This window comes from Salmo salar, chromosome 09, assembly GCF_965601325.2.
Source record: "Salmo salar chromosome 09, fSalSal1, whole genome shotgun sequence".
Lineage (NCBI taxonomy): Eukaryota > Metazoa > Chordata > Actinopteri > Salmoniformes > Salmonidae > Salmo > Salmo salar.
Window position 1 is genome coordinate 117744579 of NC_138299.1, and position 23090 is coordinate 117767668.

Consider the following 23090-nt stretch of genomic DNA (forward strand, 5'->3'; position numbering starts at 1 on the left):
TCTAGTAATGGCCAGGTGAAGGGATTGGGTGAAAAGCTACTAATCTAGCACGGTGTGGAGATAACGATTGGCTACTACTGTCTCGCCAACATGTGCTATCCTTTTCTTGGTTACATTTTAGTAGCTTTATTACTGACAGTGTTTTATCTGTTCTGTATCATATGCACTCTTCGGTTTTCCTCAGAAAACAGGACATTGCATGAAACACTTTAAGACATAATCAAGAAATAACTTACTGTATTTGTAGCCTTAAAATGCTCTTATTTGACTTCTATCTCTTGGTTCCGGGAGAAAGTGGTGCTACTTTAATGAGCAAGCTATCATGACTATCATAACAGATGAGCGGGGCCACAGACCCTGACAGACCTGCACCCCATATGAGGATAAGTGTGCATGCTTCACGCTAACTAGTTACATATGAACTCTGCCTACCTCTAAATATTTCATTGGGAAGTGAAAGTCACAGCTTCTCTCAGGATGGTGATGCGTAATGCTTTGCTCCTGCAAGTACTGGAGTCTGGGACTGTGACAAAAACAGACTTTTCCACAGAAAGAGTAGGCGGACAACATTTGATGTCCTAAACGAGCCACGGAACCAAGCTTATGTGAAGAATGGACCCTGTGACACATTCATCATTGCATGAATCAGAACTACTGTAGGCCGTAAGTCTCAGAATTCAGAAGTGCCTTTCAGGGGCAATGGATGCTGTCTAACAGGGCGTGAATATCACTGATAATAGACTGCACTCCATATTCCATTACTGCAAATAACCAGGTTATTGTGATAGGTATTTTCTGAGAAATTAGATTGTTTGTTGTTGTTGTCTCCATTCTTTGCAATGGGATCCAGATCCCATCAGGAATTTAAATGTGCAAGGGGAACAAAAACACATTGGTGAAAACAGCAGAGTGGAACGCAGCCACTGGGAAGGTCTGAATTGTAAACACCTCGCATCCTCTGTCCTTGTCTCCTTCTGAAAACCTATTAGATGAGAAAGCCAGAGGTCCCTCCCCTCTGACCTTCTCCTCCAATGGGTTTTGAGAAGGAGGCGAGGACAGAGGACATGAGGAGTATGCAATTGAGACTCTCCTAATGTAATGGATTCCTCAGCTGACATACGAGGACAGAGGACATGAGGAGTATGCAATTGAGACTCTCCCAATGTAACGGATTCCTTTGCTGACATAGCAGGAGCTAGCCTCGACATTAAACGTAGAAAACACAGTGACTCCAAAAAGATCCATGTCTAAACAGCCTGATCCCACAGAGACCCTTTCATATACATACACCACATACACTTTATCTCTGTCCCTGGGAGTGAAAAGATACTGAAACATGCACCTCTCAAGTCAAGGGGGTATGCATAGATTTTTCCTGACAGTATAGCAGCAGCACTCTCCTGTATTGACTCTCAGTTTCTCACGCTTAGAGCACAACTTTGATCCTTTCCATTTTATTTCTCTTGTATTCCATTCCTCAATGACTCATGGATGGTGTTTTGTCAGACTTCAGACCAAAAATATATTTTTGAGGTCATTCGCTTGACCCCAAAACGCAGGGAGGGAGTTGTGATGAACATTTGCATAATACGTCTGGTTCAGGCACGGGCTCTCCTTGCCCAAGGCCTGGCGGTTGGTATCTTCACACAATTTTTCCTTATAACTCCACAGATCTGTAGAATACATGCTGGCAGGCAGCTAATGTAGTGCACAGTGCTTGTGTAACCTGTCACCTTATGGTTTAGATCAAAGCATGGCATGACGAACCACCACTTTCTCCTTGACTCAGTACTGTTTGTATGTTACTCTTTGTGTTGAGTATTGTGTCCCATGTCTCTTCACACATCGGTAGCTCAGTGTGAAGAGATGTCACCGGATGTCACCGGCGCTGACAGCGGAGGGGAACTTTCACTATCACCTCCCATTAGGGCGAAGTTGGCAGGTTGTTGTCAAGCTGTCATCTTCAAGTGCCAATAGATGAAAAGCCAGGAAGCCACTGTAGGATCTAGTTGACCCTACTGTACTGTAGCGCTGAGGGCTATCTCAGACCCTATAGCTCTCTCAAGCCTTAAAGGGCCCAGGCTTTGCTCAGGCTGGCATACCACACAGCTGCCTACAGAGCTGGGGGGCAAACTCAGTCGGAGGGCGGGGGGGAGAGACCATGAATACTGTGAATCGACACCACTGACAAAAGATCTGAAGTACCCTGCTACCACCACTCACCATGGGCCAGGAGGGAAAAAACACTATCTAACATAATTCATTTATTCATAGCGTTTACTCAACATTAATCAAATAGTGGGGCTCTTTGGGATTTCAAATCAACCAAGTAAACATGAATGGAGTTGGTGGTTGGAAATTGGAAATGAATTAGCTTTGCTTCCCTGAAACTGTGTGTATTAGAGTGCATGTCGGCGAGGCAGGATCAATACATACCGTAGATTCTGTGCTCTTTTGAACTTCTCAGTGATGTGTTCTTTAAAGTGAAATCTTTAAATTAAAGGGGAATTTCACCTTGGCTCTGCTATGGCATATAGTCATTACTATATTAACAACATTACATTTTTATCATAAACATCACAATTTCCAAGCCACAAGCTACAACTAGCACATTTTCATTTCACTGGTAGAATTGGAAAGTTTTGACTCTCTGTGTATTAATCTGCTCATAGTGAACCACAAAGTCTGGCATTCATAGCGAATGCTGATACTACCTGATAGGTAGAGGGGGGGCTCCCACAAACATGAATAATGGCATTGTTAACTTCGAATAACCAACACACAGTAATCTCAGAATTTCTCTAAGCCCAATTTTTGGGGTGTTCTGTGCCGGCCTGTGCTAATTACAAACAAGTGTGAAAATTAGTAGACTCTTGCCAACACCTCTCTGTATTTTGATACTTTGTGCAAGGCAATTGATCAGCATAAAAAAACTTTGTGGATGGGTCCTCCCGAGCGGCACAGTGGTCTAATACACTGCATCGCAGTGCAAACTGCATTGCTACAGATGCCGGTTCGATACCCATGCTTGCTTCGACCGGGAGACCCATGAAGCGACAGTGGGCTTTTGGTTTCTCTCCCTCTAAAAACTGAAATAAATCATTCTAAATAACAAACTGTCTATTTACAAATTAGTAAGAATGTCTCATCCCATGTTCAAAAATTGCCTTTTTCTAGCTCACTTTAGGTTATTTGAAAACAAAATCATGTCCAAAATATTGTTATTTTTTAAACAAGCCATAGAAAGTTGTTTGCAATTTCAGTTTAATCCACCAGAAAAGACAAAACAAATAATACAAGAAATATTGTGGTTAAACTCAAGTATACTAATTGATCAAAAAAACTTTATTGGCTGTACTAGATTTTCCATTCCTCCTGTAAGCCCTAATCTGCTCACTTAAATGAATAGAGATCCTGGTCATGGTGCTACAGTATGTTGTTACAGCATAATCAAAGTGAGGACAATTGGCGATCTGCTGTATACTTATGGCCTATTGTAAGCTGAAAGTCACACCTTTCCAGTTCTCCTCAACCCGCCCCAAACTCCACCCGAAAAAACCGCATGGTTGCCAAGGTTAGTTTTGCTAGATTCTTAAGGCCAGGCACAACAGGCAAAAATTGTGAATTTGCTTCCATCTGTCAATTTTCAGATTTTGGAATATTTTGCAACTATAACTTCCATACTTTCATAAAATGTACAAATAAATTGACAATAAGGTATTGTAACGACCCGGTATTGTGTTCTGTGTTTGTGGGTGTGTTATGGTTCTCATGGCTACTAGCAGGGGTTAAATATGTCAGGACAGAGGGAAAGGTTGGGGGGGTATGATGGGTAATCCCACGGGATTTGGAAATGCATAAATAGGGATTACTGTCTCATCTTCTCTCTTCGGGGCCTTGATCTGTTCCTATGGGAGTAACCCTTAATTAGACTTGGTATAATTGTGTACGTTCGGCATTTAGCGGCGTGGGCTGTGGCCTGAACAATAGCCCAGTTTAGGAATAAACCTGTGTTCTGACCTGCACACCTAGAGTCCGTCTCTTTTTCCTTTATGACCCAGCCGGGTCATTACATTGGCGTCAGAAGTGCTTTCGAACTACGGGATCAAGACTAGGCGAGTTAGCTGTTCAGTATAGGCCGGGTTAGCTTTAGCGTGACTCGCATCTACGGTCATGAGGCGGAAAATTAAGGAAGAGTCGGACAATGTGTCCGTTGTGGGCTCGGGGGTACCCGGTCGGGAGGGTCGGGCGGCGACTGCCGTAGAAGAGCTGGAGGGCCACATGGCAGGAGTTAAATTGTCAGTCAGCAAGATGGCAGAACTGGCGGGTTTTCCTTCACACCGCTCGAGAGCAGACGTCACGGCGACGGGGATATCGACGTCACCGGGTGCGGAAATGGCGGGGCCTGCTTATGTAAACAGAGATGGCAGCGGCCTATTGCCATTAGCCACGGTAGCGGCTAAACTACCAAAGTTCAATGGACAAGGTAAATGGGAAGTTTTTTTCACTCAATTCGAGTTGTTGGCTAGAGCCGGGAGGTGGTCTGACGAGACGAAAGCGTTGCAGCTTGCCCTGAGCCTGACAGAGGAGGCGTCGGAATGCCAACATGCTGCGGATTGAACTGAGTAACAAAAAGAGACTTCAGGGGGAATCATTAAAGGCCTTGGCAAGTGGTATTCTGAGCCTGACCAGGCAGGCTTATGCAACTATGCCGATTGGGGTGCAAGACGAGCTGGCACGGGACAGTTTTATTAGAGCGCTCTCTTCCACCGAACTGGGTAAGCATGTTCAGATGGCGGACCAACCATCTCTGCGGGCTGCAGTGGAGATAGCCAGGAAGAGGGAGCTGATCTGGGGTGAGGGAGTGAGAGTGGAAGTCGCCAGTCAACCAGAGGTGAGAGCAGTGGTGGCTGGGGTGCCAGGGGTCACGAAACCAGAGTGGGTCAACGAGTTGGGCGGGCTAGTCAAGACTGCTTCGCTTGTCATGGAGAGGGGCTCCAGGCAGCGTCGCAGTGTCAGCTCAACTCCTATTGTCTGCTGGGGTTGTGGCCAGCCTGGCCACATTCAGCAGGAGTGTGGCAGATTCCCCCGTCACCAGGGAAACGACGGCGGGTTCTCGCGCAGGGGGCAGCGCGGACCCACCCCCCCGCCCCCGAACCCACTGTAAGCAAAAGAGGTACCCAGCAGCGCAGACAAGAGGGTGGGGACCTGCTCCCCCAGGGTGTAGCTGCCGCCGTGTTTCCTAGTCCGGTAGTTGTGGTGGGACGTACCACCGTTGGGGACTTCTGCAATGTCATCGTCAAGGTAGAGGGGGTGGAATGTATGGCCCTGGTCGACACGGGCTCTACAGTAACCCTGGTGAGACTAGACATACTACCTGTTGGGGTGTGGGTGGAGCCGACCCTTGTCCAGCTACGGACTGTCACGGGGGAGCTAGCCCCCATGTTAGGGAAGTGTCAGCTATCTGTGACTGTGGGGGGGAGAACTGTGGGGTGTCTGACGTGGGTAGCAGCGGTGCAGGACCCCTGTATACTGGGAATGGACTTTTTGAAAAACTGTGGGGCTCAGTTGGACTTAGCGTCGGGCACTTTGAGGCTGTCGGGGGGGCCCACAGTGGGAATGTCGCCTTCGGGAGAGCCAGCTGGGGGCAGGGCTGTCCCTCCGTCTTCCTCCAAGCTTGCAGAAACTCCACCGGTCATCCCGGCTGCTCCCTTGGTCGTTGTGCCATTCTCCGGCGGCGACGGCCTTCACTCCCCATCATGGTGCAAGCACAGGCAGCTCAGTAGCCCAAAACACACTGGCTCCTTCACCCCATCAGCCCGACGGGGGGAAGGAGGAAGCTATCGACGCCGTCGAGGCTGTGTGGCTGAAGAACTGTCAGGGTCTGGATGAGAGACAACAGAGACAGTTAAAGCAGCTGCTGTTGGACTTTAAAGATAGCTTCGCTTGGGGGGAAGATGAGGTAGGACAAACGCACCTAGTTCAGCACGAAATAGACACTGGGGACGCCCGACCCATTAAAATTCGGCCCCGTCGTATTCCCCTTGCCAGGAGGGAAGCAGCAGACACAGCTATTGTTGACATGTTGCGGGCTGATTTCATTGATCCATCAGATAGCCCATGGTCCGCGCCGGTCGTCATGGTGCCTAAGAAAGGGGGTAAACTTAGGTTTTGTGTTGACTACAGGGGCCTAAATTCTGTCACCACTAAAGACTCTTATCCCCTACCGAGGATTGATGAGTCGCTAGACCACGTGAGAGGGTCCTCGTGGTTCTCCTCCCTTGATCTGCGCAGTGGCTACTGGCAGGTGCCCCTCTCGCCAGGGGCACGTGAAAAAACGGCCTTCTCCACAGATAGGGGCCATTGGCAGTTCTAGGTGCTGTGCTTCGGGCTCTGTAATGCTCCTGCCACCTTTGAGAGGCTCATGGACAGAGTGCTGGCGGGGGTTCCGAGAGACGAGTGTGTTGTGTACCTAGACGACATATTGGTGCACAGCACATCGTTTGAGGGGGCACTGGGGGCACTTAGGCGAGTGTTGGAGAGGATCTCGGGGGCGGGGCTAAAATTACATCCGGGAAAGTGCCATTTCATGCAAAGGGAGGTGGCGTTCCTGGGGCATCAGCTGGGTGGTGAGGGCATCAGCACGATGCCAGACAAAGTAGAGGCTGTGAGGGGGTGGCCAGTTCCAGGGGGAAAAAAAGAGGTTAAGAGCTTCCTGGGGCTGGCATCCTACTATCGTAGGTTTGTGAAGGGGTTTGCGGGGGTAGCGGCTCCTTTGAACCACCTTCTCAAGGAGGACACTGTTTTTCAGTGGACCGAAGAGCACCAGCGGGCGTTTGAGGCTCTCAAACGTGCCCTGATGGAGGCCCCTGTCCTGGCCTCACCAGACCCGAACCGTCCGTTCATCCTGGACACCGACGCAAGCAATGAGGGTTTGGGGGCTGTGCTGGCTCAGCGTGGTCCTGATGGGGAACACGTAGTAGCTTATTACAGCAGGACTTTTGATAAGGCTGAAAAACGCTACTGCGTGACAAGGAGAGAGCTTTTGGCTGTCGTGGCAGCAGTACGCCATTTCAAGTACTACCTGGGGGGCCTGCCGTTTGTGGTCCGGACGGATCACTCCGCCCTGCAGCGGCTTCTCTCCTTCAAGGAGCCAGAGGGTCAGATTGCCCGCTGGCTGGAGGAGCTGCAACCCTACGACTTCCAGGTGGAACACAGAGCCGGCCTTCGCCACAGCAATGCAGATGCCTTGTCCCGCCGCCCGTGTGCTGAGGATGGCTGTGGGTACTGCGCCAAACGGGTGGAGCGAGAGAGAGAACTGTGCAGGGAGGAGGGAGTCACCGCCACGGTGAGTCAGCTGAGTGTGACAGAGTGCCGGGAGCTTGAGGCTGTGGACGTTGGGGAGTGGAGGCTTCGCCAGGAGGAGGACGCAGAGCTGCGTCCTGTGCTGCGGTGGGTGGAAGAGAGAAGACGACCGCCGTGGGGGGAAGTAGCCCCTCTATCACCAGTCACCAAGGGACCGTGGGCTAAATTCACAGTCCTTAGAGTGGCTGAGGGAGTGCTCCAGAGGGGGTGGAAAAAGCCAGCGACTGGAGAAATTACGTGGCAGGTAGTGGTGCCCAAAAGGCTGCAGGGGAGCGTGTTACAGCAGCCATCATGGGGGAGTTGGCGCAGGGCATTTTGGGGTCTCCAAAACGTTAAAGCGCATGCGTAAAGGCTTCTATTGGGCCAGGCACAGGAGGGATGTTGAGGACTTTTGTAGGCAGTGCGACGAGTGTGCTGCTAAAAAAGGACCTCCAGGTCAGTCACACGCCCTCCTACAACAATTCCCAGTAGGGGAGCCCATGGAGAGACTGGGGGTAGACATAGTGGGGCCGTTTCCAACCACAGACAGAGGTAACAGGTGGATTCTAACCGCTATGGACTACTTCACCAAGTGGCCGGAGGCTTACGCTCTCCCAGACCAGGAGGCAGAGACAGTAGCTGATGCGTTGGTGGGGGGAATAATCAGTCGGTTTGGGGTGCCACAGTCTATTCACAGCGACCAGGGGAGAAACTTCGAGTCACGGATGTTCTCAGAGTTGTGTAGACGGTTAGGCGCGGAGAAGATGCGCACTACTCCGCTTCACCCCCAGAGTGATGGGCTGGTGGAAAGATTTAACAGAACGTTAGCACAGCAGCTGGCCATCGTTACCTCAAAACACCAGAGAGATTGGGACACCCACTTACCGTTTATTCTTATGGCATGTAGGTCGGCTGTTCAAGAATCCACTGCGTGCTCCCCAGCGCTACTAATGTTAGGTCGTGAGTTGCGCACCCCAGCCGAACTGATATTTGGCCACCCTCCTGATAATGACGACGGGGTTTTGCCTGGCCCGAACTATGCGGCTCACACCTTCGCAAGAGAGCAACTCGAGAACGCAGGGGTGCGCCAAAAGCGCCACTACGACTCGCGCGCTAGGGGGAGGCACTTTGGAGCGGGAGAATGTGTGTGGCTTCACAACCCCACGCGCAAGAAGGGGCGGTGCCCAAAGCTGGACAGTGCATGGGTGGGGCCGTGTCTGGTGATAGAGAGAGTGGGGGAGGTGACGTACCGGGTGGAGGTCCCCCCACGGAGCAGGAAGCATAAATAGGGATTACTGTCTCATCTTCTCTCTCTTTTCTGTTCGGGGCCTTGATCTGTTCCTATGGGAGTAAACATTAATTAGACTTGGTATAATTGTGTACGTTCGGCATTTAGCGGCGTGGGCTGTGGCCTGAACAATAGCCCAGTTTAGGAATAAACCTGTGTTCTGACCTGCACACCTAGAGTCCGTCTCTTTTTCCTTTATGACCCAGCCGCGTCATTACAGTATAGAAATACTTTATTTGTATCATTTTATCCCAAATCCGTCAACAACACCTACCATAAATGTCATTCAACAGCTATTTTTAAAACTTTCCATGTTGAATCATATATCATTCAAAAGCTTGTTTTCCGGAGCATATCCTTAGCTTGTCCATACATGGCTATATCCTTTGTAGACGGAGCGTTTTGTGCTGAAAAATTAGTAATTTCCTGACATCCGATTGGTTACTGGCATTTAAAGGCCCTTTCCGGCAACCTGATTGGTTAAAAGGCCTCACGTGCCGCACATTACTTCCTTGTTTGAAAATATCTCCCGCGAAGAATGAATGTAAAGAGAGACAAAATGAGAAAATCTCAAAGAATATACCTACAGTATGTGAATAAAAATAGATGATCTCAGTTAGCCAATGCGAGAAAAGCAGTTAAAGGAACAAAAAACGTGCCTGATCCGCCGATCGAGGCAGTGGCAGTACAGGTAGAGGAGGAAAAGGAGGTAGCCTGCAGCAGCGCGTTGAGACGCAAATTAGTTAAGATGAAGATGACAACTTCTGTAGCAGCGATCAACCAGACATCAGCCAGCCAACAGTGGCTTTTATTCCACATGTCTCAAATAAACCAACTTGTACATGATTTGATTTGCCCTAAGTGTCTGGCCTGAAAATCACCATAGACTTCACCAACCAGTGATTCTGTAATTCTGTCATGATAGAATGTGCAGACTGTGAAGGAGATCGTGATGCATTGAGGGGGGAGTGTTTACACTTCCTCCAGTCTGCAGGACTGCTCCAGAGAGATGTAGCATTTGATATAAATGTGAGGATGGTTCTTCTTGCCCACAAACTTGGACTTGGTTATGCAGCTCTAAAGAAAATAAGCAAAGTCCAAGGGATTCATTCGTTGCGTCTCAGCTCATATCAGAGACATGACAGGAGAATGAAAGGTAAATTAAAAGGGAGAGTAGCCCATTATTGTCAGGTGACTTGCTGTGTATAAATAATATGTATTTCCTTGCGCCAGCAAATGTATTCAAAGTTAACAAAACAGAGTGATAGGAAAACATAACTATACAATGAGACTGTCACATAGGCCTACAGTGTCACAGGGCTGTAGCCTAATGTGATTAGTGAGAAATTAGCTTTACATAAAGTAAATACATGCTGGTATGCTAATATTTACATAGGGTAACATGCTGATATTTAGTCCTGCAGTTATGTCTAATGTCGACAGACATAATAAGTACTCCCCCCCACTTTAGTTGCAGAGATTCAGAGAGGGCTACAGTCATTGGAGAGTGCTGCAAAGATAATTAGAAGAGCATACACAGATATAGACACAGACATAGCAGAGTTGCTGAAGGAAGATGAGGATGCCATCATAGACATTAATGTATCTTTGGATGGCACGTGGCACAAGAGAGTATTCACTTCCAACTACGGGATAGGTCTGTGCATTGGTGCTGAGCCATAGAAAATGGTAAAGATCCACCCTATCACAACCCCCCCCCCAAAAAATATAGAGAGCTTACACAGAAAATGGTACCTGTATACCATAGGATGTCAAATGATAACGTCCTCAAAAGCATGAAGCACGGAGGGACCCAGAATGCAAATGAATATCTGAACTCTGTAATATGGTTGCGATGCCCTGACACTGTCTTCGTGGGCAAAAGCCGCATTGACGGAGCAGCCAGTATGGCAGTAGCCACGTTCAATGAGGGAGCCACTGCTATATCAAATGTGATGAACAAATTGTGGCTTGACAGCACTTTGTGACACTGGAGCAATCAGAGAGGAGTTGTGAGAGCTGAAGCTGCTTCAATGGAGTGTGCCAAGCGTAGGCACAGTCAAGAAAGTAAAGCGTTACTAGCAACAACTCAAAGAGGGCCTTACATATGGGTCAGGCATAGCTGATTAATGTTCTGCACATTTCAACAGCCATACAAAATCCTTGTATGTGACAAATTGAGCAAAGTGATATGAAAATTTGCCCAAATCTGCATATTTGCCCAACAGTTCCAGTATTCAAAGCATATGCTCTATTGCTTGAAACAAATGTATTAAACGTGCTAATGTATTTGTAAAATGTATATTTTATGTTTATTTGTCGGTTTAGAAGTGATATATGAATAAGAGTTTAATTAATGTGACATAAATGGTCATATTTATGGAAAGTACATTTTAATTGCATTAGCCTATCTTTATCGGCCATTTTCTCAAAATGACAATTTTGAGAAAACTGGGAACCAGTGCGCCAATTCATTTTTCTCAGTCTTCAAAGGATGTACATTCCCATTATTCCACACACAGGTTCTTAAGTCTTATAGTCAGACTTTTACAGATGCTTTTTTTTAAATATCTTGTGTCGTTTTGATTTTAAGTGTCATTTTATGTGTAAATATATGCAAAATATGCATCCGTCATACATGTGAGTAGTGTTTTTTAAATAATTCCATGAAATGACAATATTTTGATTAACTGATCTGTAAAAGTCTGACCATTGAGTGTCTTATCACATTAAAACAACAACAACAAAAAACATTCTGCCTTGAAGCAATGTGTTGAAAAACAGATTCTCGTAATATGCAAATTAGTGCATATTTATAAAATTGTCATTTTATTAAAAAAATAGCTAAAACTTGTAATACAATAATATATTGTATTTATGTATACTTTCAACTGGTAAAGTTTCAGTCTGAACAGAGTAAAGAGAAAAAAATCCCTATTAGCCTGTGGTGCCTGGCCTTAAAATGTGTAGGCGGCATCTGTGTGTTAGAGTCACTTTAAATTTTAATTGATCTACTGTTTCTATCATAGGCCACTGTAATAGATGGGGGCTCAGGGCGGTACCATTCTGCTCATCTGATGAAGATGCACATGGATCACATTCAAACTTTGAAGACCGAGATCGAGTCATTGAAGGCAGAACAGCAGAAAGAGAAACATTATCTGAGGGCAGCGATACGGACGACAGCTTATGCATTGGTCCATAGCCAGGTGGTATTGGCAGAGAGTCACTTGTCATTGGCAGAGAGTCAGGTGGCATTGGCGGAGAGTCAGGCGGAGAATGACGCGTTGAAGAGGGCAAGGAACGAGATGGAGTCACAATCCATGCCAGGCACACCTGTGAGCTCTGGAACTCCACCTCCAACAGGAAGAGTCAACATACGTGGCGGATTCATCAGGTCGTCGGTTCACCCTGGCATTTCCATTCCTCTTCTGACAACAGTACTTGACCAACTGCTCACCAGGCACAGCAAGGGCCGTCCGGACCGTTATGCTGTTCTGCTATTCCAAGGATGTGTAACCGAAGAAAGATACCACAAGTGGACACAGAATACCAACTGGGATGGATACCGAGGCAAATGTGGCTTACCAGTGAACCTCTGGGTGTTCATCATTAATACTGTGTCTCAGAATTTTCTGTCCATGACTGATGCAACCCGAATAAGCATTAAAGACAGAGTATTAATGATGAGAAAGTCAGGACATGGTTTGCTCTCCCTTATGTAAGGAATTAGGCACTTTACCATGTTTACTACAGTATGTACTGTAGACTATGTTTACTTGTCAGACTGCACAGTAGCCTAATAAATAAATGCAGGTGGCTTCTATCTTCAAAATGCTTTAAATGCTTTATTATCCAAATGTTTAAAGTGCGTGTTGGCGACCTCATGCAACCGCAACATGTCGGATAAAGCTTAAATACTGTACAGTACTTATTTCTTCATCGGCATCTTTATGCTTTAGTTAATAAAATATTGATGAAAATACTCTTTCAAAATGCAGATGTGTATTTCGTTATGGATCCATAACGAATTACTATGGCAATAAATATCACTGAATGGCAGAAATATTGGAACAAAGTAGGCTAATGAAGGTTAACAAATTCGTGAAATGTATTTCTTAGTTAGGTTGGCCGTGATTGGGAGTCCCATAGGGCGGTGCACAATTAGCCTAGCGTCATCCAGGTTAGAGGAGGTTTTGGCCGGCCAAGATGTCCTTGTCCAAAAAATAGGCACGGTGGGCTTATGCTTTCCCTCCTTCTAAAAACAGAAATAAATATTTTGGCCTTTATAAATATTATTTTGGCCTTTATTTAGATTACAAACGCTCACTTTAGGTTATTTCAAAACAAAATAATCTCCAAAATATAATTATTTTTAAACAAAGCGATTATTATTAATATTAATTCATTTAGAATTATATAAAAGCCCCTTAGATATTCTCACATATCAGATTTGCCCTAACGAAAAATGCCCCTTAGATATTAATTTAAAATCCCCAATCCTCTAAATGTAATTATTGGCGGAGAGTCACATCATTGAAAAAAATATTTTTAGATATACTGTAGGCCTACGGTAGGCGACATGAGTCTCACTAGTGTTGAGTATTGTGCTGTTAAAAGTGGTGTAGGTCTTATTTATATAAAACGCATATTGAAGTTAGAAGTCCTAGGATTTGAAGCAATAGCCTACCCGCATGTGGTCAACTATTTCAGCACCGTTTCGCGCTGCTCTGAGACAAGCATGGGGACTGGTCTTGATACATTTATTTTCCCTGAATCTCCGTTTGGGTAATGGTTAGACTAAAATTAGGGTGTGGAAATGTTAGGATTATTTTGCGCTTACTGTCGTACTGTAGCCTACTCCCGTCCGGTCACGTTATACAGTGTCAATATGGGCTATTAGCAGGACAATAGATACTTTGTGCAATGCAATTGATCAGCATTAAAAACTTTGTGGATGGGGCCTGCCCGAATGGCGCAGCGGTCTAAGACACTGCATCGCAGTGCAAACTGCGTTGCTAAAGATGCTGGTTCGATACCTGTGCCAGCCGTGACCGGGAGACCCATGAGGCCGGGCGACCCAGTGGGCTTTTGGTTTCTCTCCCTCTAAAAACAGAAATAAATCATTCTAAATAACAAACTGGCTTTATTTACAAATTAGTAAGAATATCTCACCCCATGGTCAAGAATGGCCTTTTTCTCGCTCACTTTAGGTTATTTGAAAACAAAATATCTACAAAATATTGTTATTTTTTTAAACAAAGCAATTATTATTATTATTAATTCATTTAGAATTATATAAAAGCCCCTTAGATATACAATTAGGGTGTGGAAATGTTATGCTCTTAGTACTGTAGTCTACTCCCGGCCGTCACGTTGTACAGCGCCATATTTTCCTAACAGAAACCCTGAGGGTTTAGTTTTTCTTGGAATAGAAACACTATAATATTAATCAAATTAATTTCTTAAAATCAATCCCATATACTATGTTCTTACCAAATTTTGAAGGCTATCAAATGCTTCTCAAAGATGCCCTCTGGTGGTCAAACTATCACTAAATAGCATTAATGGTAACAATGGCTGACAATTAAACAACATGCCATAGAATTCTGTGGCACCCCGCTAGGTGTGCTCCAGTATGACGCAACTTTTACAGGAAGAACCACTGTAGCTCGTCTGGTAGGCTCACATCACTGGGCAGCTCGCATCTGGGTTTCCCTTTGTAGTCAGTAATAGTTTTCAAGCCCTGCCACATCCGACAAGCATTAGAGCTGGTGTAGTATGATTAAATCTTAATCCTGTATTGACGCTTTGCTTGTTTGATGATTCATCTGAGGGCATAGCTGGATTTCTTATAAGCGTACGGATTAGTGTCCTGCTCCTTGAAAGCGACAGCTGTAGCCTTTAGCTCGATGCGGATGTTGCCTGTAATCCATGGCTTCTGGTTGGGATATGTACATACGGTCACTGTGGGGATGACGTCGTCGATGCACTTATCGATGAAGCCAATGACTGAAGTGGTATACTCCTCAATGCCATTGGATGAATCCCGGAACATATTCCAGTCTGTGCCAGCAAAACAGTCCTGTATCATAGCATTTGCGTCATCTGACCACTTCCGTATTGAACGAGTCACTTGTACTTTCTGCTTTGAATCAGGAGGATAGAATTATGGTGAGATTTGCCAAATGGATGGCGGGGGAGAGCTTTGTATGCGTCTCCGTGTTAGAATAAAGGTGGTATAGAGGTTTTTTTCCCTCTGGTTGCACATGTGACATGCTGGTAGAAATGAGGTAAAACAGATTTAAGTTTGCCTACATTAAAGTCCCCGGCCACTAGGAGCGTCGCTTCTGGATGAGCATTTTCTTGTTTGCTTATGGCCTTATAGAGTTGGTTGAGTGCGGTCTTAGTGCCAACATTGGTCTGTGATGGTAAATAGACAACTACGAATATTATAGATGAGAACTCTCTTGGTAGATAGTGTACAGCTTATCATAAGGTACTCTACTTCAGGCGAGCAATACCTCAAAACTTCTTTAATATTAGACATCGCGCACCAGCTGTTATTGACAAATAGACACACACCCCCACCCTTTGTCTTACCAGACGTAGCTTCTCTGTTCTGCCGGTGCATGGAAAATCCCGCCAGCTTTATATTATCAATTTTATTTCCTAATGATTGCACGGATGACAGTAGGAGTTTACTCGCATGCCTACGAATTCTCTGAAGGCAGCCCGAACTCCGCCCCCCTTTTTTTCCATCTTTTCTTCACACAAATGATGGGGATTTGGGCCTCTTCCCGGGAAAGCTGTATATCCTTCCCGTCAAACTCATTAAACAAAAATGATTCTTCCAGTTCGAGGTGAGTAATCGCTGTTCTGATGTCCAGAAGTTTTTTTCGGTCATAAAAGACGGTGGCAGCAACATTATGTACAAAATAAGTTAACAAATAAGTTACAAACAACGCAAAAAATGAACAAAATAGAGCAGTTGGTTAGGTGCACATAAAGCGTTAGCCATCCCCTCCGGCACCATTATACATTGTACAAGTGTAGAGAACAGTAGTTACAGATTGTTACAAAAGATAATGTGATTTACCCAAAGATTTTTGCCCACATCTTGTCTATTTCAAGTCTTCTCTCATTGATCGAGACAGGTGGGTGTCCACCCTAAAGTGCTGCATGTCATGATGAGAGACCTGTCTCAATCAATGAGTGAGAAGACTTGAAATAGACATGATGGTGGCACACATATTGTTGGATTACTTTATGGAGCAAAAAAATTATAACGGTGCATTTTCTAAATTCAAACTGACACTGCAACTGGACACTGACATTTTATGAGATTCCTGTTTCCCCAAATCGAGGAGACAGCATCGCTAAGGTTTGTCGGAAATTCTTTGTGGAGCAACAAACAGTACCTATCCTGTAACTCCCGGTAATGGATACCAAACATCTTTGGTTAGATCACATTATATGGTGTAATAATCTGTAGCTAAGAGAATTGATGATCAGCAGTTGATGGGAGAGGCGATCGTGATGAGATTTCCATTCTAAAGAAACATACAGTAAGTTCAGGGAATACTTGTAAAGCTGTGGGAGGGGTGTCATGATCAAACTACCATTCAGGTCCTCATGAGTTCGCTGCTTGAAATCCAGCATAATTTCGAATTCCTTTGAGAGCAATACAGTTCAAGGGATACACTTCTGCTGCAATGACACGCGCAGGCAAAATAATTCTGTTTCCATATCTAGAATCCACTCCAAGAAGAAGCCCATGGTATTATCTGTAAGACAAAATACAAAAAATTATACTTTATTGTACAGTTTGAGCAACCATTGAACCATGCCAGCATAACATCAAAATTAGGGTAGACTAGTTGAACATGCATACATATGCACAGGCACAGAGATTACATTTACAACAATGTCTAGCCTAATAGAAAGAAATATGGCAGAACCCTCAACCTTTCAATTTTAGATTTACAACATTCAATTGTATTATTGTTTCTTGTCACTGTATGCTAGTAAACTTAGCTAGCTAGCTTGCTGGACATTCAATACTTGTTATTTACCTCTGTTTAGAATCCTATCTTGCGTCGTGCTTATAATTTTGTTAGATTGAAATTAATCCAAGGTCATACTCATAACCAATGTCAAACCTCATCAATTATGTTACATAGCTAGTTATTACAAATATTTACAGTTGCTGATGTTACACATCATTCCTCACAAGTTACAAATGCGAGGCAGTTAGCAGGCACCAGGCTAACTAGCTGGCCATCTCCAGTCATGTGCTAACATTTGCTGGTAAACCTAGCTTTTGGTGGCTGGTTGTAATGTTGCAGCTTGCTGTTTAGTAGCTAGCCATATTTATGACTAAAAAGAGAAGAGGTTTTACAATCGAGATACAAAAGAGCTCTGATTGTAAAACCTCTTTTATTTTTAATCATAAATATGGCTACTGGTAGTTGTTTCGCTAGCTAACTTAGCTAGTTAGCTATCTACATAGCTAGCTAAGTAAATAAACAGAAAAAGTATTTGATTTCCCCCAGTGTACCACAGTAGTATGTTAGCCAGTAGATAAACTAAAGTTAGCTAGCTAGCTAGGTGGCTTGCAGGAAAAATAACTTGCTTAGCTAGGCACCGTATCTGTCACCTGCCCTGTTGGTGCTGGCATCGGCTATAGCTGAGCTTCGAATTTTAGCTAGATCCAACTCTTTGTTTCGAATCCTCTTCACGGTATTCTGGTTGAAACGTGTATGGTTGAATGACACCATTTAGCTAATAGATGCTCTATCGTCAAATTCGTGTAGATGAGAAGAATCACGAGTCAGTTCTTTCAGTTTTGCCCAAAGGATTGTTGTTAGAGTCCGCCTCTTTTTTTGAAAAGCGGGGGCCAGAGCACGATGTACCGCCCAACACAAATTGTAGTCTTTCAGAGACTGGGAAAACAGTGTCTGCTTGTATATTTAGCAATGAATCAATAGGAACATCGCTGAAAGACGTCCAATAGCTTTAGCGAACAAGGACAACCATATCTACACCCACAAAAATGTAGTGTGATTAGTACAGCATAGAGCCTTCGCGAAATGCCACAAAGCAGAACTACATGTACTTTTAGGTCTCGCCTCCCAATCAATACACCGGAAGCCATCGTAGGGTGTATCATTCAGCGCGAAAAGCCCTAACCTGCCTTCCTCCTGGGCAATTATGTGTGAAACACATCTTACTTTTCTAGAAATGGCTCCGACATGATGAAAACCAGTCCAGATTCCCCCAGGGTGAAATTCCCCTTTAATGTACAATGCTCTGCAGCATTGCCCGTGGCATTGTATCTGACTGCAACAGTAAGCTTCATATACACTGAGTGTACAAAAAATTAAGGACACCTCCTCTTTCCATGGCATAGACTGACCAGGTGAACCCAGATGAAAGCTATGATCCCTTATTGATATCACCTGTTAAATTCACTTCAATCAGTGTAGATGAAGGGGGAGGAGACAGGTTAAATAAGGCTTTTTAAGTCTTGAGAGAATTGAGACATGGATTGTGTAAGTGTGCCATTCAGAGGGTGAATGGGCAAGACAAAATATTTAAGTGCCTTTGAACGGGGTATGATAGTAGGTGGCAGGCACACTGTTTTGAGTGTGTCAGGAACTGCAATGATACTGGGTTTTTCAAGCTCAACAGTTTCCCATGTGTATCAATAATGGTCCACAGTCCAATGGTCATCCAGCCATCTTGACACAACTTTGGGAAACATTGGAGTCAATATAGGCCAACATCCCTGTGGAACGATTTCGACACCTTATAGAGTCCATGCCCCGACAAATTGAGGTTGTTCTGAGGGCAAAAGGGGGGGTGCAACTCAATATTAGGAAGGTGTCCTTAATGTTTTGTACACTCAGTGTATGTTCTCCCTGTCAAATATAATTTATTGACAGGTCTGTATTATACTGTAATCCTACTTTATTTAAAGGTGCTAAGGAACAGAATTGACATAAATCATTATTACTTAGCTGATATGATGGACTGTCACTTAGCTGATTCCTCACAGTCTTCCCAATTCATTACTGTCTCTTTCAACATGCTGCTACTACAGGACAGTTTGTTTCAAGGGCAGAGTCTCTGATGTAGGGTTTTGTAGATTGACCGACCAACCTAGACACTAAGATGTAGGCAGCATAGATGTCAAGATGTCAAATTTTATTCAAATCAAATGTTATTGGTCACATTCACATTTTTAGCAGATGTTATTGTGGGTGTATGTAATAGCGCAAAGGATGTTCTGAGCTAATAATGTGAGAAATAACACACAACAAAAAAAATATTGCAAAGTTGCTAAAAAGCCATGAACAGGGTGACCATGTCTATCGGCGCCATCTTGACAAACAGGTTTTCTATCCTCTATCCTAAGAGTTAGCCTGGATTCAAACATCAGTATGCTTTTCATAAAGAGGAAACGCTATCGAAGAGATTATTTTAAGGCTATTGGATGAGAGTAGCCTGGCTCTCAGATTCACATATCAACTATCCTATTCTCTCTATTTTTAACCTTATTCTTCCTCAAACATTTGTATAGACTCTGAGAGGCAGGCTAATGACACATCTATAAGGAGCTACCTGCAACTTGAAGCATGAATTTATGTTAAATATTGATTCCTTCCTTCATATTAATAATTGTTATCGTTCTAGTTCAGACCACATGGAATATGTTATCAGAGACCAACCGACCATGCTACACAGGGTAAAGAAATCAACACCATTTTGTTGCACCATACTGCACTTACTGCGCTAACGCCCTGTCCAGAGGGTGTACTTGTACATCAAGCTGCCTCACGCTAAGAAAACAGGAAATAGGCTTATGGGCCATTCTGGCATTGACAAGGCTATTTACTTACTATACTGCACTTGCCACTTGCTCTCCATCTCTTCAACATCAGTCTTAGGATGGCAACCCTACATACACCTGAAAACAAGGGGTGCATTCATTTTACCTCACCTGGTGCAACACAGTTTGCACTTTAGGACCAGTTAAGGAGGGCTCATTAATAATACATTGAGGTGAGGGAAGGGGATTCAGGAAGTATCACACAGGTGAAATAGCATGAACTGTAAGCATACCTCACATATTCAAACCATACATGTATGCATTAAAATTTGTCCTACAAAAAACTGAAGTCAGAACAGGCTTGCAGAGCATGGATATCAACCCAAAGTATAATGTGAAGAAGAGCTATCTATTGTGAAAGTATTTACGGCTGTATGAATACAAAGCAGAAAAATGCAAAGAGACTCTTGGGTAATTTACACCCAGAGCAGGACCTTTGATATCCATTTGAGGGAGATAAGCAGCATTCTCTTAGACACAACTTAAATTCACTGTTAACCACAAAGCATTCTCTACTACACAATTGCTATCAAGGGCATTTGGGAATATTTAATGAAAAACCGACTCCCATATATTTACATATTCCATTATTTTGATTTAGTTCAAATTCTTACTTAATTCTTATCCTTATTTGCAGTACTCGCGTTAAGTGGAGTTTGGCTGTGTACCTTTAGGTCATAACAGGATGGTGCCGAGAAGTATACATTCGGTATTCAGCTCAAGTGAGACACATCCTTCTGGTACTCCATTATAGCTTTGAACATGTTAGTTTATCCTTGGGCTTTCTGTGCAGAAGTAAAAGGACAGTATAATTCATTATGTGACTGGAAAGAGTAATGTGTTTAGTGCCTGCCAAGCGGAGATAGAAAATAACAAATGCTCTATGACTCTTGACTTCTACCCTCAATACAAAATTAATTCCAAACAAGGAAACACTTTGTCTTTCATCAAGCCAGTATTCAAGAACAATTTGCGACGGAATTAGTTTTTTCCTCCCATCATTTCAGAACGGTAAAGGTCTATAGAATCACATTATCTGTCTCCATGGACTGGACACACACACACACACACACACACACACACACACACACACACACACACACACACACACACACACACACACACACACACACACACACACACACACACACACACATAGGCACGCACGCAGGCACAGACACACAAACACACACAGAGAGACATAATCAGTTGGGTTCTCATAAGCTTTCATTTGTTTGAGGGATTAAAAAACTGTGACTATTTAATTCAATGACTAAATAACAGACATTTGGGCTTTGCATCCAAAGCCAAGATATTTTCAGATTAAACTTGAATTATTTCAGGTCAATAGAGGCCATAATCCAATTAGTCTATCCATCTATCATTTAGGCAGGCTATCGAAGTAAACAATATCAAAGCAAGAAGAATGTCAAACAAACAAACTTCTGCACTCTTGGGTTGGCTGCTTTGCTCCATATTTAAATCAATATTTAACTTTAACTATTTATTGCTCCATATTTAACTTAATCTTCTAATTCAAGAGCAAAGGCAGGTTGTTCGTATAGTGGTAGATGCAACTTCTTTGCACCAAAATGTTCTCTTAGCTTCTCCTGTCACTTGCCCTAAGCCAAGACAGATAAGATCATCTTTTTCCGCTGGTATTGCTTCTGGAATCTGAAAGCAATAGAGGCCAAGTAAATGATCCAATGTGTTCATTAGCAGGCTTTTCCAAATGATCAGTTAAAACAAAGGAAAATGTTTGCATTTATCTTTGCGGGATAAGCTTGAGGAGTAGAACAAAACTGAAAAATACAGCTATGAAAATATTTTAGTAATGCAAACATGTAGAAGAATTGGCCATGCAACGCTAGACATGGGGAAGGCTGTAGTTATTTAGCTTTATGCATTTCCCAAACTAATTAGTCCCTTAAGAGTTGAAGAAATTTGTTTTAACACTGTTTAAGCAATCGCCTAACAATGTACATTTAACAAACAAGGTTGAGGTCAAGTAGAAGACAATAATTGTGTGGTCATTATCTTATTGTAATTATTATTAACATTATTCTCATCACGTTGAACACGCATATGGTCCTTGGGTTTTAATTAATTGAACTTTGATCTTCAGTGATGAGAACTGGGGATAGGCCTACAGGCAGCGTGTCTTTAATGTTGAAGCATGACTTTTTATTTCTCGTCGTGGGCCCTAATTAAATTCTGGATTTAGGAATTATTGAAGTTATATTCAAGAAGAATCAGAGATAGGCAACCTTTTTAAATGTGGTTACCCAAAGGTAAAATCATATATCATTGATTGCATCTAGCCTCACCTTGGGCAACTGTCCTCATGTCTGCTTTATACAAAATAAAAGAATGAATTCGTACTCAAAGAAAGTTTCCAAACTTTGTATTAATATGTTGTATGTTAATATGGTCATAGCCTATACATGAATGTACACTACCGTTCAAAAGTTTGGGGTCACTTAGAAATGTCCTTGTTTTTGAAAGAAAAGCATTTTTTTTGGTCCATTAAAATAAAATCCAATTGATCAGAAATACAGTGTAGACATTGTTAATGTTGTAAATGACTATTGTAGCTGGAAATGGCTGATTTTTAATGGATATCTACATAGGCGTACAGAGGCCCATTATCAGCAACCATCACTCCTGTGTTCCAATGGCACGTTGTGTTAGCTAATTCAAGTTGATCATTTTAGAAGGCTAATTGATCATTAGAAAACCCTTTTGCAATTATGTTAGCACAGCTGAAAACTGTTGTGATGATTAAAGAAGCAATAAAACTGTCCTTCTTTAGACGAGTTGAGTTTCTGGAGCATCAGCATTTGTGGGTTTGATTACAGGCTCAAAATATCCAGAAACAAAGACCTTTCTTCTGAAACTTGTCAGTCTATTCTTGTTCTGAGAAATTAAGGCTATTCCATGCGAGAAATTGCCAAGAAACTGAAGATCTCGTACAACGGTGTATACTACTCCCTTCACAGAATAGTGCAAACTGGCTCTAACCAGAACAGAAAGAGGAGTGGGAGGCCCTGGTGCACAACTGAGCAAGAGGACAAGTACATTAGTGTGTCTAGTTTGTGAAACAGAAGCCTCACAAGTCCTCAACTGGCAGCTTCATTAAATAGTACCTGCAAAACACCAGTCTCAACGTCAACAGTGAAGAGGCAACTCCAGGATGCTGGCCTTCTAGGCAGAGTTGCAAAGAAAAAGCCATATCTCAGACTGGCCAATAAAAATAAAAGATTAAGATGGGCAAAAGAACACAGACACTGGACAGAGGAACTCTGCCTAGAAGGCCATCATCCCAAAGTCGCCTATTCACTGTTGACGTTGAGACTGGTGTTTTCACGCAGTCTCCTCTGAGCAGTTGATGTTGAGATGTGTCTGTTACTTGAACTCTGAGGCTGGTAAGTCTAATTAATTTATCCTCTGCAGCAGAGGTAACTCTGGGTCTTCCTTTCCTGTGGCGGTCCTCATGAGAGGCAGTTTCATCATAGCGCTTGATGGTTTTTGTGACTGCACTTGAAGAAACTTTCAAAGTTCTTG